At 38.6% G+C, this 18,146-nt stretch overlaps 1 protein-coding gene across 10 annotated transcripts in view; it reads right to left on the bottom strand.

The window, feature by feature from the left end:
- The window catches only part of APC (APC regulator of WNT signaling pathway), a 132,226-nt gene that overhangs the window by 90,178 nt on the left and 23,902 nt on the right, over positions 1–18,146 (bottom strand). For 3 of the 10 annotated variants that reach the window (XM_025296448.3, XM_044925513.2, XM_044925514.2), the window contains exon 1: positions 6,111–6,250. The exons of 5 other annotated variants lie outside the window; for them this stretch is intronic. The gene's annotated coding sequence lies outside the window, so the exon portion shown is untranslated. Of the gene's footprint in view, positions 1–6,110; positions 6,251–18,146 lie in introns of those variants that run through there. 2 more of the 10 variants (XM_025296451.3, XM_044925512.2) reach the window with 2 other exon arrangements.

Raw genomic sequence — 18,146 nt, 5'->3', positions numbered from 1 at the left:
CAGTGTCATGGAGACTCTCAGGCAGGCCCTTAGAGCAGCTCATGGCAAAGAAGTGAGGCCTTCTGCCAAAAGTCAGGAGCAACAGACTATGAGTGAGCCGTCTAGAAGTGACTCCTCCAGTCTAGTCAAACCTCCGGACAACTGCAAGCCTGACTAACAGCTCAACTAACTTTATGAGAGACTGTGAGCCATATAACCAATTATGACATTCCTGAATTTCTACCCCAGAGAAACTCTGAAGTATTAAGGATTTCTTGTTTAAGTCACTAAGATTCGGGGTAATTTATTATATACCGATACGTTACTAAAATAATCTATAAGAAGTCCCATACAAGGATGCACACCATAGCAAAGTTTGTGGTAAGAGATCTGGGAAAAAAAAACCTTAAGGACCTTTCCATCTGACAAATATTACAGAACATTATATAGCAGACTTAGTACCACAAACTAGATGGACAGAAAGTAAAATAGATCTTAAAAAAAGCATGGAGGGACTTGGCTGGCAGTCCAGTGGTTAAGACTCCACGCTTCTAATGCAGGGGACATATGTTCACTCCCTGGCAGAGAAACTAAGATTACACATGCTGTGTGCGTGCGCGTGTGCTAAGTGACTTCAGCCGTGTTCGACTCTTTGCGACGCTATGGACTGTAGCCCACTAGGCCCCTGTGTCCATGGGATTTCCCAGGCAAGAATAGTGGAGTGGGTTGCCATGCTCTCCTCCAGGGAATCTTCCCAACTCAGGGATATAACCCACGTCTCCTGTAGTGCAGGCAGATTCCTTACCAATGAGCCACCAGGGGAAGCCCCATGTTGCATGTGGTAGCCCCCCCCAAATATTTTTTTAAATAGTATTAAGATTACTATTTTTTAAAATAGTATTAAGAAAATAAAAAAGAGTATTGAGTTAAAAATGTTAAAAAGTTATACAAATTAAAAACATAAATTTGGTACAATACCCCAAAGAAGCAAAAGTAGGAACCCAAAGAGGTATTTCCACATCCGTGTTCAGAGCAGCATTATTCATAAAAACCAAAAGATGAAAGCAAACCAAGTGTCCATCAAAAAATGAATGGATAAACAAATGTGGTATACACACTCTGGAATATTCAGTTCAGTTCAGTTGCTCAGTTGTGTCCAACTCTTTGCAACCCCATGAATTGCAGCACGCCAGGCCTCCCTGTCCATCACCAACTCCCGGAGTTCACCCAAACTCATGTCCATTGAGTCGGTGATGCCATCCAGCCAGCTCATCCTCTGTCATCCCCTTCTCTTCCTGCCCGCAATCCCTCCCAGCATCAGAGTCTTTTCCAATGAGTCAACTCTTCACATGAGGTGGCCAAAGTACTGGAGTTTCAGCTTTAGCATCAGTCCTTCCAAAGAACATCCAGGACTGATCTCCTTCAGAATGGACTGGTTGGATCTCCTTGCAGTCCAAGGGACTCTCAAAAGAGTCTTCTCCAACACCACAGTTCAAAACCATCAATTCTTTGGTGCTCAGCTCTCTTCACAGTCCAACTCTCACATCCATACATGACCACTGGAAAAACCATAGCCTTGACTAGACAGACCTTTGTTGGCAAAGTAATGTCTCTGCTTTTCAATATGCTATCTAGGTTGGTCATAAATTTCCTTCCAAGGAGTAAGCATCTTTTAATTTCATGGCTACAATCACCATCTGCAGTGATTTTGAAGCCCCCCAAAATAAAGTCTGATACTGTTTTCACTGTTTCCCCATCTATTTCCCAGGAAGTGATGGGACTGGATGCCATGATCTTAGTTTTCTGACTGTTGAGCTTTAAGCGAACTTTTTCACTCTCCTCTTTCACTTTCATCAAGAGGCTTTTTAGTTCCTCTTCACTTTCTGCCATTAGGGTGGTGTCACTGGAATATTATTCAGCCTCAAAAAAGGTGAAAATTCTGACAGATGCGACAACATAGATGAACCCTGAAGACTTATCTTATACAAGGTTCTAAGGGAAGTCAAATTCATAGGGAAAGAAAATGGAATGGTGGTTGCCAGGAACTGGGGAGGAGGAAATGGAGAATCAGTGCTTACTCAGTGGAGTTTCAGTTTGGGAATGTGAAAAAGAACTAGAGATGAGTTGTGTGATACATTCACAACAATAGTTAATGCCACAGAACTATACATACACATAAAAATGGTTGAGCAGGTAAATTTTATGTATGTATATTTTACCACAATTAAAAAAACCCTCATTAACTACAAAAAAGACACAAAATGCTGAACATTTCACAAGAATTAATGCATATTTAAGGACACATGTGAATGAGTGCCTATAAGGGGAGTGGGAATAAAGGGGTGCAAGCTTGCCTTGTGGGACTGATGATGTCATGATTTGATTTACAAAAATAATTTTCAAGAACATACCTAATACTTAACAAGTGAGATGTCACCTATACCAAAACAAGAAACGATCTGTGTAACTTTCCTTCTAACGTTACAGAAACCAAGAACCACAAATTGTTGACTATTACAGCTAGAAGATCTAGATATCACTGCATCTTTTACATTCAGGGCACTTAATACTTCAAAAGAAATTTAATTTCAGAATTATCTGCTATTCCAAGCAGATTTTACAAGGCATTGTGTTTCAAACAGCAAACTACCACATTTCTTGACGTTAGAAAACATTTTAGATAATACAAATCTTTAAAGATTGTAGGAGTAGCCAAAGCAGTGTTTTCAATGCAGTAGCAATAATATTTCAAATAGTTCTACTGTAAGTTTCTTGGAGGTTAGTTTCCATGTCTTGTACCTTTATACTGTCTGGCATTTAGTAGGTACTTAACTACGTAGTCGGAGAAGGCAATGGAACCCCACTCCAGTACTCTTGCCTGGAAAATCCCATGGACGGAGGAGCCTGGTAGGCTGCAGTCCATGGGGTCGCTAGGAGTCGGACACGACTGAGCAACTTCACTTTCACTTTTCACTATCATGCATTGGAGAGGGAAATGGCAACCCACTCCAGTGTTCTTGCCTGGAGAATCCCAGGGACGGGGGAGCCTGGTGGGCTGCTGTCTATGGGATCGCACAGAGTCGGACACGACTGAAGCGACTTAGCAGCAGCAGCAGCAGCAACTACGTAGTGACTGTATTTCCTCAAGTCATCTTCTCTACATCATATTACCCTATCCTATCCTGTGTACTAAGAAATTACACTCGGAGATTAGTAAAAAAACAAAGTGGGGGAGGTCAAAATTAAAGAAAACATTTAATATAAGAAGACTGCTAAATTATGTGAGATTACTTTTAAAAATAAGAGAAATGGCAAAAATCGAAAGAGCAAGGCATGAAAGACCACATTAACAGCTTTGATTCACTTCACAGACATACTTAGGAATATTTAACTTCTGAACTCCTCAATAGCTCAATTCTGACTATATCAATTGTTAAAGTGTTAGATGCTCAGTTGTGTCCAACACTGACACAACCCCATGGACTGTAGCCTGCCAGGCTCCTCTGTCCATGGAATTCTTCAGGCAAGAATACTAGAATGAGTAGCCATTTCTTTCTCCAGGGGATTTTTCCAACCCAGGGATCAAACCCAGGTCTCCTGCATTGCAGGCAGATTCCTTACCATCTGAGCCACCCATATTAATTAACAATGAATAATTTCAAAGACCACTAAAGCCAACAGTATAGTCTTATATTAGGTATTTCATAATGAATATAAAGGGAAAGAAATCAACTTTTCGTACTTTAGCTCTTTCTTATTTAATCCCCCTAAAATCTCAATCTAATACTATTCTGTTTAGCACAAGTATTAATTTGATTAATAAGACGATCTTTAAAAAGTATGTTATGAATGTCATTATGAAAACTGCTGCATCTCCACTTGCTTAGCTACCACGTATTTTACAAATTCACGTATTTTACACCATAGCTAAAAACTCAAAACCGAGATTTCTTTTTCATTCAGTGAATGATTTGTTGATTTATATTGCTTTTCAAGTAATTTCTGTTACATACTATTTTGTATGTTATGCACCAAGCGACATTATAAAATAGTTTTACAGAGTTAGAACAAAACAGAAGACTTACATTCTTTATGTCCTTATATACAATACATGACCTTGTATAAAGTCACAATATACGTAATTAGGAATAATCTATCATTTAAAATGAAAATCATGCTACACCGAGCTGTTTAGTAAAACAAAATAATTTATATAAAAATAAGAACCATAAACTCTCAAAAACTATACCAGAGTTCAAAGATATGAATGGCATTAGCTATTAAATTTCACTTAAATTTTTCTTTAACTTATTGGAAAAATATATCAAAGGATCTTCTAGAAAATTTAGATATACTACAAAAAACAAACAAATTTCATTTAAAAATTTAATATAACATCTTTAATTCTAAGTACAATTTTCATCAGATTTTAAAAAGAGATTCTAAGGACTACTAACCCTGACATACATGATTAATAATTCTTAGAGCAAAAATAGTTTTAAAAATAAAGAATAAAATTGCTTATTTATCAGTGAAAACCAGGCTAGTTTTATTCAAGTTCAATTCCTTATCTTGAAAAAAAATTTCTAAAACAAAAATTAAAGGTTCTTTCAAGACTTTCTAATACATAATAAACACTACTTAAGATACATTGACCCTGGGGTGCTTTACAAAGCCACTGCCATCCTGATCAGAGAGTAGGGAGGTGTGACAAGCTGGCTACCATAAATATACATAAAGATAAGACAGCATTTAAAACTATACTCAATCTGAAAACATGTTTTTAGACATTTAATGAAAGGAACAAAAAACAGTGCAATGAAAACACTTGATATCAAGAGTATATCTTATGAGTATTCACTAGACAGAAATATATCTAAAAGAAAAATCATGGTGCTTTAATTTGAAATATTTGCCTATAGACTTTATTCAATGATATCTAAAAGTGACCAAAGAGTAATATAAATACTTAATACAGATCTTAAATATTAAGCCTATGAAAAAATTTATCACAATAATTTTTCCCAAAGTAATTTACATTATAAAGTGATTTACTCTTGAATAACCTAATTAATAGCAGAAAGCTATGTTAACAAAGGAAAAGATCCACTGCTTCATACATAATTTATTAAGATTTCCTAAAGGATTTATCTGAAGCAAAGAATTTGAACATCTCTTCTGTGATACAGAATCCAAGTGTCTGATACATTCCACTGTCAAAACATTCATAGTCAGATATTCTTCCTACTTTTAAAAATCTAAATAATTTCTTCTATACAGGTTGTAATTATAAACCATGGCTTTTTATAAAAAGACTTCTACCAACAGCACTGCTGCAAGGGTTCTTACTCCTCTGCAGTTATCATTTCAGCCTGGGTGGGAGAAAGCATTGCTGCAGTCATTTGCAAAAAGGCACTAGGGTTGTGACTTCAAAGTAACAAAGGCACTGGTATCTTTTTGCCACCCTATTCACAGGCAGTTCACTCAGACCGTTTGCAAAGGCAGGCTCTTTGGTAACCAAAATTTCACCAATCAACCAAAGCCACCACTCAAGCTCTGCAGTACCTGCCTCCACTTCTTCCTCCTCTCCCAAGCTGCCCTTTCCACAAGGTTCACATCAGCCATCAGCAGCAGCTTTGTATCCCCTCTCTTGGCTACCACTGCATGTGTCCCTGTGGCCAGGGAGGAAAAGAAGCCTTTCAATGGGCTAGAGCTTTCGCCCCTGCCATGAATATGCTCATTCTTTGTTGTCCTCTACCCGTTTCCTTAGATACTGTTATTCCACTCTACTCTGTCAACAGGCATTATAAAAACAAAACCTCTTTCTAGCTTCAAAAACAGCTCTCTCTCGCCAGTCTCCCCTTAACACTCGTACCCCTCCCCCTTCTCCCTCTTCTGTCAAAAACCCAGGATCAGAAGCACAGGAAATCCATCTCCGGTGCTGCAGTAGGGGGAGGTGGGGGGAGACGCCCCTGCCTTTTCGCTTGGCGTGTAGACCCTGTGCCAAGGTAAGGCCATCGGCTTTAGACAGTGCAAGGAAAAATCGCCTCCCCCTCGCCACCCCCCCCGCCCCCCTTCCGCCCGCTCTCAACCCAGGCAGCAAGCTGGGCCAGCGCAGCTCCAGCACCTACCCCATTTCCGAGCCCAGCAGCACCTCCATCCCGTCTCCAGTGACACCCAGGCGGGCTGCGCCAATACAGCCACATGTCGGTCACGTGTGCGCGCGCGCAGCCAATCGGCAGGTCCCCGACGGGAACGGGAGCGCCCTGGTCCGCATCCAGCGATTACACAGCGGCTCCACGCGCCTCTTTCCGACTCGCACTCTGAACTCAAAGGGCAGCAGAGCAAGGGCCCCGCCCCGCCACACGGCTCCGAGCCCAGGCCGGCACCTAGCGCCCCTCGACTCTACCTCCGGGCCACCCACTGCAGCCGACGGAAGCTGACAAGCAGAAACAGTGGGGTGGGGGAGGTCCATGGGGCAGAAAAATTATTAGCACGAGATACTAGAGGTGGGTGGGTAACAAATTACATCTCATTCGTTACTTGCTAAGATTTACAGCTTTGCACCACAGAGAAAAAGAATTCTACTGAATGTATCAAAACAAATAATGTTACACTGCAAATCACCGATTTGCTAGGTAAATCACTGGAACTATGAATTAAAAACACAAGTTTCCAGAAAAGCTATGATGGCAGTACAGAAGAGTAGTTGAGACCAAAATCATGAAGTCACACAGTCTGGATTAAATCTGCTGCTCCTGTGATTTACTAGCTGTGTGACTTTAGTCACTTAAAGGCTCAGTGCTTTTAATTTCCCCCACAAAATGGGAATAGAAACGTTGGATAGAGGAGTAAATATATATGAAGCAGTATTCAGAACACATCCTGACACAGTAAATGCTATAAGTCACTACTAGTCTGTGACTTGAATATTTCAATGCAAATTCCACATTTCACTTAAATTTAACCAAGTAAAGCTTGAATTATTTTTTATTAGTTAGTAGGACAAAATCCAAATTGCCAAGGATTTAAACTGGATTTAAAATCTGGTTTAAAATGTGGGGGGTGGGGGGAATCAGTTTTCATGATCTATTTCAAATTTAAAAGAATATTTAACATTAGGTCTTTAAATGAAATATATTTATTATGATCTTAATTTTTCAAATTAATAGCAAGAAAAGCACTGAGCAAGCCATCAAACAGTGTATTTGGAGCAATTTCATTTTAATAAAAATGGTATAAATTAGAAAAGTAATGGACAAATAGCAAAATGCCCACAGATATACATAGAGTGGATATTCACAGCAGTTATGGAAGGTGGATTACGGAGTAATTTCTGCTTTTCCTTTCTGCTTTTGGATACTTTTTTCTTTTGTCTCTGTATTATAATGCTTATATAGCAAATACTCCCTAAATATTTGTTGAATGAACAAATGAAACACATATTATTAGTAATTAAGAAAAGTATATATAATAAATGAAAAGTTTAAATATATTTAGAAACACCTTCCCTTGATATTTGAAGTAAAAGAAACATTAATCAATTTGGTTCTGTCCTAAATATCTCTTTTGTCAAGATGACTTAGTTTTACAAAAGGCTTTCAAGACTCTCTTACTGAAAGTGCATGATTCATTGACTAGGACTTAGTCATCAACTATTTGTGACAAATTCAGAATAGATAATTCCTCATAAGGCCTAAAGCTTCTGGAAAGAAAAAGTACCCTTCTAAACACAGAATTTAAAAAGCTTTTAAAATAACTTCTTAGTACCCTAAGAAACAACTCCTGACTCTGACTATGAGTCAAGCTACTATTTAGTACACCAGTTTGTAGCCAAAGTATTTGTCTAAGTTTTTATTACATGTGTTATAAAAGTTAGTGATTCAAATGAAAAAATTTTACAGAAAGCTATGACCATTATACATTCATCAGTCAATATAATTCAAATCAAAAAACAAGCCAATCTTAACACTTTACAATGTTTTCAACTGAGTTTTTTTCAGTAAGATTTGCAAACCAGTTTTCTCAGCAATTCCACAAAAGTTTGATTTGCATTTTGTATAACAATATATTTAGCTATTTTAAAAAATTATTTATTTTTTTAACTGAAGGATAATTGCTTTACAATATTGTGTTGGTTTCTGCCATACATCAGCATGTATCAGCCATAGGTATGTTGGGGAAAGCACACTGAAACCGCCCACCCTGGCCAGGCACCATAGTAACCATTTGCATGAGTTGTTTTATGACAGGAGATCCTGATAAGGAATAGGGAACTAATAAGCCACCACCAACCCGAAGAGTTCGGGAAAGGTCAAAAGGAGACACCGCGTGTCCATCCACTTCCCAGAATCCCTCTCGCTAGCATCCATCTTGGTTGAGCAACGCGTGCGCCACCAGGAAAGACTCTGAATTAGAATGACTGGCAAAAGACCACCTGGAAACTAATCCCATCACCATAAAACCCAAGACTGCAAGCCACGTGGCAGAGCAGTTAGTTCTCCTGGGTTCCCTTACCCTGTGGAGACCTGGGTGCCCTTTTCCAATAAAATCTCTTGCTTTGTCAGCACACGTGTCTCCTCGGACAATTCATTTCCGAGTGTTAGACAAGAGCCCAGTTTCGGGCCCTGGAAGGGGTCCCCCTTCCTGCAACAGGTATACATATGTATACCTATATGTACATAGGGATACTCCCTCTCGAGTTTCCCTCCCACCTCCCATCCCATCCCAAGCTCCCTGAATCATACAGCAGATTCCCACTGGCTATCTATTTTACACACGGTAGTGTATATGTTTCCGTATACTTAGTTATTTTTAAAACTACAATTAAAAACATATACAATCAAAATGTATTGGCACAAATTTGGAAACAATGGAGGTCACTGAAACATTAATTTGTGCTGCTGCTGCTAAGTCACTTCAGTCGTGTCCGACTCTGTGCAATCCCATACAGGGCAGCCCACCAGGCTCCGCCGATCCTGGGATTCTCCCGGCAAGAGTACTGGAGTGGGTTGCCATTTCCTTCTCCATAATTTGAGCTACTAGGTTTATATGTATCTCAGAATAAAGCTCCTGCCATCCCTATTTATATACAAATTTCATATTCAGGCTACATATATCTGTATGCATTAAAAATATTTTCTGATTAAAATGTACTACAGAAATAAGTTACAAATTTCATATTCAGGCTACATGTATCTGTATGCATTAAAAATATTTTCTGATTAAAATTTACTACAGAAATAAGTTGTATATTAAGGCTATTATAAGACTATACCAATAAACAGTCACTGACTTCAAATGATCTGTGCTCATCAGGATTAGCTCGTCTGTTTTTAATAAATATTCATAAGTAAATGTTGAGGGCTTCCCTGGTGGCTCAGACAGTAAAGAATCTGCCAGGGGGTTGCAAAGGGTTGGATACGACTGAGTGAGAAGGCAATGGCACCCCACTCCAGTACTCTTGCCTGGAAAATCCCATGGATGGAGGAGCCTGGTAGGCTGTAGTCCATGGGGTTGCTAAGAGTCAAACACGACTGAGCGACTTCCCTTTCACTTTTCACTTTCATGCATTGGAGAAGGAAATGGCAACCCACTCGTGTTCTTGCCTGGAGAATCCCAGGGACGGGGGAGCCTGATGGGCTGCCGTCTATGGGGTCGCAAAGAGTTGGACATGACTGAAGCAACTTAGCAGCAGCAGCAGCAGAGTGACCAACACTTTCACTTTTCAAATAAATGTTATAAATACGAATGCATGCATGCTAAGACACTTCAGTTGTGTCCAACTCCTAGCGACCCCATGGACTGCAGCCAACCAGGCCCCTCCATCCATGGGCAACAATATCAGCTAGTATAAAATGAGTTAAAACCAGTGAACTATAGTTTACGTTAAAAAAAACAGAAAAACCCTCTGAACCTTCCGTAACTTAAAAAAAAAAAAAAAAATAGAATAGAAAGAATAGGATTCTATTCTGAATAGAAATAATAGGATTCTTAATATCTTAAACTTTGCATTCCACTTTGACATGAGCATGTTAGGCCCAGTTTAACACTTGTGATTTCAAAAACCGACAAGAATACGGGCAACAATATCAGCTAGTATAAAATGAGTTAAAACCAGTGCTCTGAATTCAGCTATTTCGACTCCTGCATTTTGTTAATACTCAACTCTTTCTTTACTGGAGACCTCAAATAGAATAGACTAGATTAATGCCTACAAAGAGATCAATGAAAGTTGTTTTCTTTAAAAGTAATAATTATGTATTGAAAAGGCGTGTACTAGTATAGGTCCTCCAGGGGCTAAGCAATCAAATAAACCTCAAATCCATCTAACCACCTTCCAGTCTTTAGATCTGTACTGGGCTAGGGTATGACAAAAAAGCATAAGGAGAAAATAAAGTCAGTCACATTTCAAAGACCAGCTGGTTCTGAAGACCAATTCTCTTCTGTCTTCTAGTTTTTATGGGACACGAGAAGGAGCTGAAATGTTGTACAGGCAATGGGAGTTTAGGTGATGTATAGACTAAGTGGTAAAAAACAAATAGACCAAGTGGGAGGTACATAACACAGTCCTCATATAATATATATGTGTTCTGTGTTACTTCAAAAAGCAAGTTCCAAAATTGGTCTCACTGAGCTAAAATCACGGTGTCTGCAGGGCTTTACTTCTTTCAGGAGGCTCTAGGGAGAATCTGTTCTCTTGCCCTTTCCTGGGTCTAGAGACCAGCTGCAGTCCCGGCCAAGGGCTCTCTCCTGCATCCTGGAAACCAGCAGTGGGGGACTGTGCTTCTCAGGTGGCAGCTGTCACTTTGCTTCCACGGGCATTAGCCTTTTCTCTGACTCGTGCTCTTCTCGTTTACATTCTCAAGGACTTACTTGAAAGACTGTTCTTACATTGGCCCACCTCCACAATCTGACAATCCAGGGCATCTCCTTAGCAACTTTAATCTATCTTCAACCTTAATTCCCTTTTGCAACATAATCCAACATATTCACAGGTTCTGGGGATTAGAAAGTGGACATCTTTAGGGAGCCATTATTCTGCCTAAACTGCACTAAAGTTTTATCTTCAACTATTCTAAAATTTGCATCCTAATACCAGTCCAATCAAACTAATCACTTGAAAGTGAAAGTGAAGTCACTCAGTCCCGTCCGACTCTTTGCAACCCCAGGAACAGAAGCCTACCAGGTTCCTCCATCCATGGGATTTTTCAGGCAAGAATACTAGAGTGGGTTGCCATTTCCTTCTCCAGATCTTCCCGACCCGGGATTGAACCCGGGTCTCCCGCATTGTAGGGCAGACGCTTTACCATCTGAGCCACCGAACTAGTCGCTTAGCCAATTCTAAAACTCACCTTAAATACAGAACTTTCTGCCTTTACTGTAATGTGGTACAGTAGAAGGCTCCAGCATACACAGACTGAAGAATCAGGCTTCAAGTTCTGAATCTTTCATTTCATAGCGCTATGGACTCCGGATGTCACAACTATTCTACTCGATTCTACCTGACTACTCTTTCATCTGTAAAATGAGAATAACTGTTTGGCTTATTTCATAGAGCTGTTATAAGGATCAAATGTGTAAGTATAGACAAATTTTATAAACTATGAAACACCTTTTACAAGTAAAGGACTATTAATTGCTCTATTGGTTCGAATCAAGGTTCAGCTTAAACACAGATTTCCATGAAATAATCGACCATTCCACCTAGACTCAATCCACCCTCATCTTCCCTCCATCGTTCCTGCCTCTTTTATGGTACAGACATATTGGTACCTCTGTGTACATCTCCTTTCCTAGTCCTGACTGTAAGAATTCTAGGGGAGAGCCACACCGGATTGTATGTTGAACGTCTCATGGTGTACACCATAATATGCTGTTTATTAAGTCCTATTAGTATAAGGAATGATTTGAAATTAATCTCCAAAGGGCATGCAATGCAGATCCCGCAAGGAATAATAGTAATGCAAATGCTGAATAATGAATATTACTGTAAAATATAACCATCTACAGATGAAATAGAATGCTTTAAATAAAAACCCTGGGCCCTCTAGGTTAAAAAAATGTGATGCAGCCTTGGGGTTAAGTTTCTGAGGTTGGGTGGCTGCACAATAAAATCGCTTTAGGAGCTTGAGAAGTTTGAAAAACGTCATTAAGTCAGAATCTCTGAAGACGAGGTCCAGGCACAGGTGTGTACTGTCAGAAATGCAGAGCACCGTGCGTCACTCCAGCTTCTGCTATCAAAGCTCCTAATGCACTACAATAGGGAGACTGTTTTGAAATATTTTTAAATTCAGAGGGCTATACAGCCTAATGCATCTGCCTACAGAGGAAAAAAACAAACTTCTTTTTTCCTGTCAAAAAGCTTCCTAGTCATGTATCAGCAATTAACATGAGAAAAACAATAGGGACTAATATACAGAAAATGTTCCACTACAATAAGGAATCAAAGAAATAAAAACAAAAGAATATCATTTTCACCTATTAAGTAGAAAATGGTATTTTAAAATAATATTGTGGGTCAGTGAGGATACATTAAAAAAAAATAAGCAGTAGCTTTTGAAAGTCCTTCAAATGCTTATACTGGACTTTCCTGGTGGTAGAGTGAATAAGAATCTGCCTGCCAGTGCAGGGGACATGGCTTGATCCCTGTTCTGGGAAGATTCCACAAGCTGCAGAGCAAGGAAACCCGTTCGCTACAACTACTGAGCCCCCACGTTCTAGAGTCCACAAGCCACAGCTACTGAAGCCTGTGTGCCTAGAGCCCCTGCTCCACAACAAGAAAAGCCACAATGAGAAGCCCCTGCACCACAGCAGAGTAGCCCCAACAGGCTGCAACTAGAGAAAGCCTACGTGCAGCAATGAAGACCCAGCACAACCAAAAATAAATGAATGAATGCATAAAAATAAAATGGTTATCCCAGTGCACCAGCCCCAACCAATACAATATTGTAAAGTTTAAATAAAAATAAAATAAAATAAAATAAAATGGTTATACTGAAGTAAGTACAGTTAAAGAAATGATCTTACATACAATCAGATACAAATATTAATATTCAAAGATACTCAGTATTGTCTCCACAAAGGAAATTCTAGAAACAAACTCAATGATTGATAACAACAGCTAGGTTGATTATACTTTTGGCACACTTAAAGATAGTTAAAGTTATGCCAAATGTAAAAGGATAAAATACATAGGAATACATTTCAACCAAGGAAGTGAAAGATCTGTACAGTGAAAATTATAAGTCAGTGATGAAAGAAACTGAAGACATAAATAAAGGGAAAGATATTCCAAGCTCACTGACTGGAAAAATTAACATTGTACTATCCAAAGTGATCTACAGATTCAACGTTATCCCTTTCAAACCTCCAATAGCATTTTTTACAGAAACAGAACAAACAATCCTAAAATGTCTATGGAACCACAAAAGACCCAAGATAGCCAAAGGAATCTTGGGGGAAAAAAAAAAGCTGGAGGCATCCCATGCCCTGATTTCCAACTATATTATAAAACTATAGTGATCAAAACAGTATGGTAGTTGCAAATCAATTATGCTCCAAAAAAAAAAAAACCCAAAAAAGACACTAATATAAAAACAGACATCAGATCAAGGAAGACAATAATGCCCAGAAATAAGCCTATGCAAATATGGTAAATTAATTTATAACAAAGGATCTAAGCATATACAATGGTGACAAGACAGTCTCTTCAATAAATGGCACTGGGAAAACCAGACAGCCACATGTAAAAGAATGAACTGGACCTCTATCTTACAACGTGCACAAAAATCAACAAAAAATGGATTAGAAACTTATATTTAATACCTGAAACTGTAAAATTCCTAAAACATAGAGTGTAAGCTCCTTGATATCAGTCTCAGCAATGATTTTTCTTATGTGACACCAAAAAACAAAGGCAATAGAAGCAGAAACAAACAAGTAGAACAACATCAAACTAAAAAGCTTCTACACAGAGACAGAAACCATCAACAAAATGAAAAAGCAACTTATCAAATTGAAGAAAACATTTCTAACTCATATATCTAATGGGTTAATATCCAAAATATTGATTACATTTAAAAAACCACAACTAAATAGCCAAAAAACCAAACAACTGGATTAAAAAGTGGGCAGAAGAACTGAATAAACATTTTCCCAAAGAAGATATCCACAAGACCAGCAAATACATAAAAAGATGTTCAACATCACTCATCATCAGGGAAATGAAAATCAAAACCAGAACAGTATCGCCTCACATCTGTTCGAATGGCTATCATCAAAAGTCTGAAATAACAAATACCGAGGAGGATGTGGAGGAAAGGAAACCCTAGTGGACTGTTAGTGCGGATGTAAATTGGTGCAGCCACTATGGAAAACAGCATGGAGGTTCTTCAAGAAATTAAAATTCAACTACCATATGATTCTGCAACCCTACTGCTGGGTATGTATCCCCAAAAATGAAAGCAGGGTATGGACCAGAGTTCTGCACTCCCATGTTTACTGCAGCATATCGTTAACCAAGAAATGGAAAAGTGTCCATCAATGGGTGAGTAAATGAAAATGATGACACACACACACACTCACACACACACACACACACACACACACTGGAATATTATTCAGTCATGAGAACGAAGGAAACCCTACTTATTTGGGACAACACGGATGGACCTTGAAGGCGTTATGCTCAGTGAAATATGCCAGGCAGAAAAAACAAATACTGCATGGGATCACTTATATGAGGAATCTAAATAAAAAGTCAATCTCATAGAAAAAAATAAAATTATGTCATGGAAGATAATTAGATACAATTGTATTATATAATTCATGTGACATTAAGTGAAAATGGAGAATTATCAAATTATTAACTCATAAATATTTATAAATATTATTTATAACACTTATATAATTTAATAATTAAATTTATTAATTATAAAAATAAATTATAATAAATAATTATATATTAAAGTGAAATACATAATTTGTAATATGATACTAACTAGCCAACTAGCTTTGTCTTTTTTTTTTAATGAACTATGTATGTGCACAGAGAAGACTGAAAAGAGATCACTAAAATATCAACTGTCTTCCCTGGGTGTAGAAATTATAAAAATCGTAATTTTTCTTAATCTTATAAAATTTCTACCAACACACATTATTTTTTTATTTTTTCCTTCAATAGTTAAGTACCTCTAAGTTGGACACAATTTGAAATCATCACATTTGAAGGAGAAAAAAATTAAGGTAGCCAAAGGTAGATCCAGGTACATATATAAATTGTGGGGGAGCCTTTCTTAAGGAAAATACAAATTAATTCAAAACTGGTACTGCTCTGGGCTTACCTGGTGGTTCAGAGGTTAAAGCATCTGCCTGCAATGCAGGAGACCTGGGTTCGATCCCTGGGTCGGGAAGATCCCCTGGAGAAGGAAATGGCAACCCATTCCAGTATTCTTGCCTGGAGAATCCCATGGACAGAGGAGCCTGGTGGGCTACAGTCCACGGGGTCGCAAAGAGTTGGACATGACTGAGCGACTTCACTCACTTTCACTGCCAAAGGGCATAGGAACTGCAATTAAAGATTACTATTCACACACATAGAAAACCGAGGCTCAAAGAAATTTCAAAATTAATTCAGGTCCACCCACAGTGAAGTGGCAGTCTGACTCCTAAGCCAGTGTTGGTCAAACTACTTCATCCTCATAAGCACTTCATGTTAGATCATCTACCTAGATCTAAGTACAGGAGGTGCTCTATATCCTTGGATTCTACATTTAACCATTGTGGATTCAACCAGCCATGGATCAAAAATATATAGCAAAGATTTGGGGGAAGTTCCAAAAGACAAAACTTGGATTTGCCAAGCAGCCTGGCAACTACTTACATAGCACTGCCAAGGTATTATAAGAAACCTAGAGACGATTTAAAGTATAAGGGGAGGGATATGTGTACGTTATATGTAAATACTATACTGTTTTATATTAATATGAGGGACTTGAGCATCTCCGGGTTTTGATATTCTCCAAGGTCCCAGAACCAACCCCTCACAAATACTAAAGGATGACTGTGTTATCTCCCAGAGCAGCTTGTTTCTCCTTCAGAGTCTCATGCTTCATAAACAGTTATGTGTTCAGTTTGCATTCCCACCAACAGTGTAAGAGGGTTCCCTTTTCTCCACACCCTCTCCAGCATTTATTTTTTGTAGACTTTTTGATAGCAGCCATTCTGACCTGTGTGAGATGGTATGCTCATTGTGGTTTTAATTTGAATTTCTCTGATAATGAGTGATATTGAGCATCTTTTCATGTGTTTGTTAGCCATCTGTATGTCTTCTTTGGAGAAATGTCTGTTTAGTTCTTTGGCCCATTTTTTGATTGGGTCATTTATTTTTCTGGAATTGAGCTGCAGGAGTTGCTTGTATATTTTTGAGATTAATTCTTTGTGAGTTGCTTCGTTTGCTATTATTTTCTCCCATTCTGAGGGCTGTCTTTTCACTGTTGGTGGGAATGCAAACTAGTACAGCCACTATGAAGAACAGTGTGGAGAGTCCTTAAAAACCTGGAAATAGAACTGCCATACAACCCAGCAATCCCACTGCTGGGCATACACACCAAGGAAACCAGAATTGAAAGAGACACGTGTACCCCAGTGTTCATCGCAGCACTGTTTACAATAGCCAGGACATGGAAGCAACCTAGATGTGCACCAGCAGATGAATGGATAAGAAAGCTGTGGTACGTATAGACAATGGAGTATTATCCAGCCATTAAAAAGAACACATTTGAATCAGTTCTAATGAGGTGGATGGAACTGGAGCCTATTATACAGAGTGAAGTTAGTCAGAAAGAAAAATACCAATACAGTATATTAATGCATATATATGGAATTTAGAAAGATGGTAACGATGACCCTATAGGCGAGACAGCAAAAGAGACACAGATGTAAAGAACAGACTTTTGGACTCTGTGGGAGAAGGGCAGGGTGGGATGATTTGAGAGAATAGCACTGAAACATGTATACTACCATACATGAAATAGATCGCCAGTCCAGGTTCGATGCACGAGACAGGGCGCCCAGGGCCTGTGCACCGGGATGACCCTGAGGGATGGGATGGGGAGGGAAGTGGGAGGGGGGTTCAGGGTGGGGAATACATGTACACCCGTGGCTGAGTCATGTCAATGTACAGCAAAACCCACTACAACAGTGTAATTAGCTTCCAATTAAAATAAATTACCAAAATACAGTTATGTGTTCAGCTATTATCATCCTAGCACCTAGCTCTGCAGCAGCAGATGCTCAATAAACATTTATTGAGTGAATACATTTTTTAAATAATAGAATAAGTGGAAACAAAAAATCTCAAACAGCTTAGACAATGTCAATTTGGAATCCATAAAAAATTCTCTTGACCCACAAATTTTTATCAATGGGTAATCACAGCTTTCTCTGGAAGATATCTAGAACAAAATCTCTTTAAATACAAGAGACATTTCCACATATTTATGTTCATTTAGTTAAATAACTAAAACTAAACAGTTTGGGGTTGTCTTATGGGAGTATGGCAAATCTATCAGGCATCACTATCAAGGTAATCCTTGAAGATGGGCATATAAGCAAAGGCCAAAGAAATAAGAACAATGGAATGACTCAAAAATTAACTCTGTCTGAGTTAATTCTGCTTCACTGCTCTTATATGATATTAAATATGTTAAACATGTATTAGGTTAAATATGCCGTGGTGTTACAGTAGTGAATATGCTATATTACATGGTAAGAAGGACTTGGCAGATGTAACTAAAATTATTAATTAGCAGACTTTAAAACAGGGAGACAAGATTCACTGTCACTCGTTTGGCACTTTCTCTGCATGTCATATGGTAGCCTGCAACCCTAAGGAAGGAACACACTCTGAAGAATGAGCTTATCCGGGGAAGATGAGCCCCAGAGCACTGTGACCCTTGCCCTAAAGTTCAGAACAATGGCAAAATTTGTTTTGGCTTTGTTTGGCTGACATTTATCCAACGATGGTATTGCAAATATCTGCTTTAGTTAAGACCAGTACAGATGCAATAAAGAACAATGTAGAGACATGAGAAAAAAGATCTTCATACAAAAAAGACCTTCATGACCCAGAAAATCACGATTGTGTGATCACTCACCTAGAGCCA

The sequence above is a fragment of the Bubalus bubalis genome, chromosome 11 (assembly GCF_019923935.1).
Source record: "Bubalus bubalis isolate 160015118507 breed Murrah chromosome 11, NDDB_SH_1, whole genome shotgun sequence".
In the NCBI taxonomy this organism is placed as follows: Eukaryota; Metazoa; Chordata; class Mammalia; order Artiodactyla; family Bovidae; genus Bubalus; species Bubalus bubalis.
Note: the sequence above shows the minus strand (reverse complement) of the source record. Positions and strands in the feature narration are given on the sequence as shown.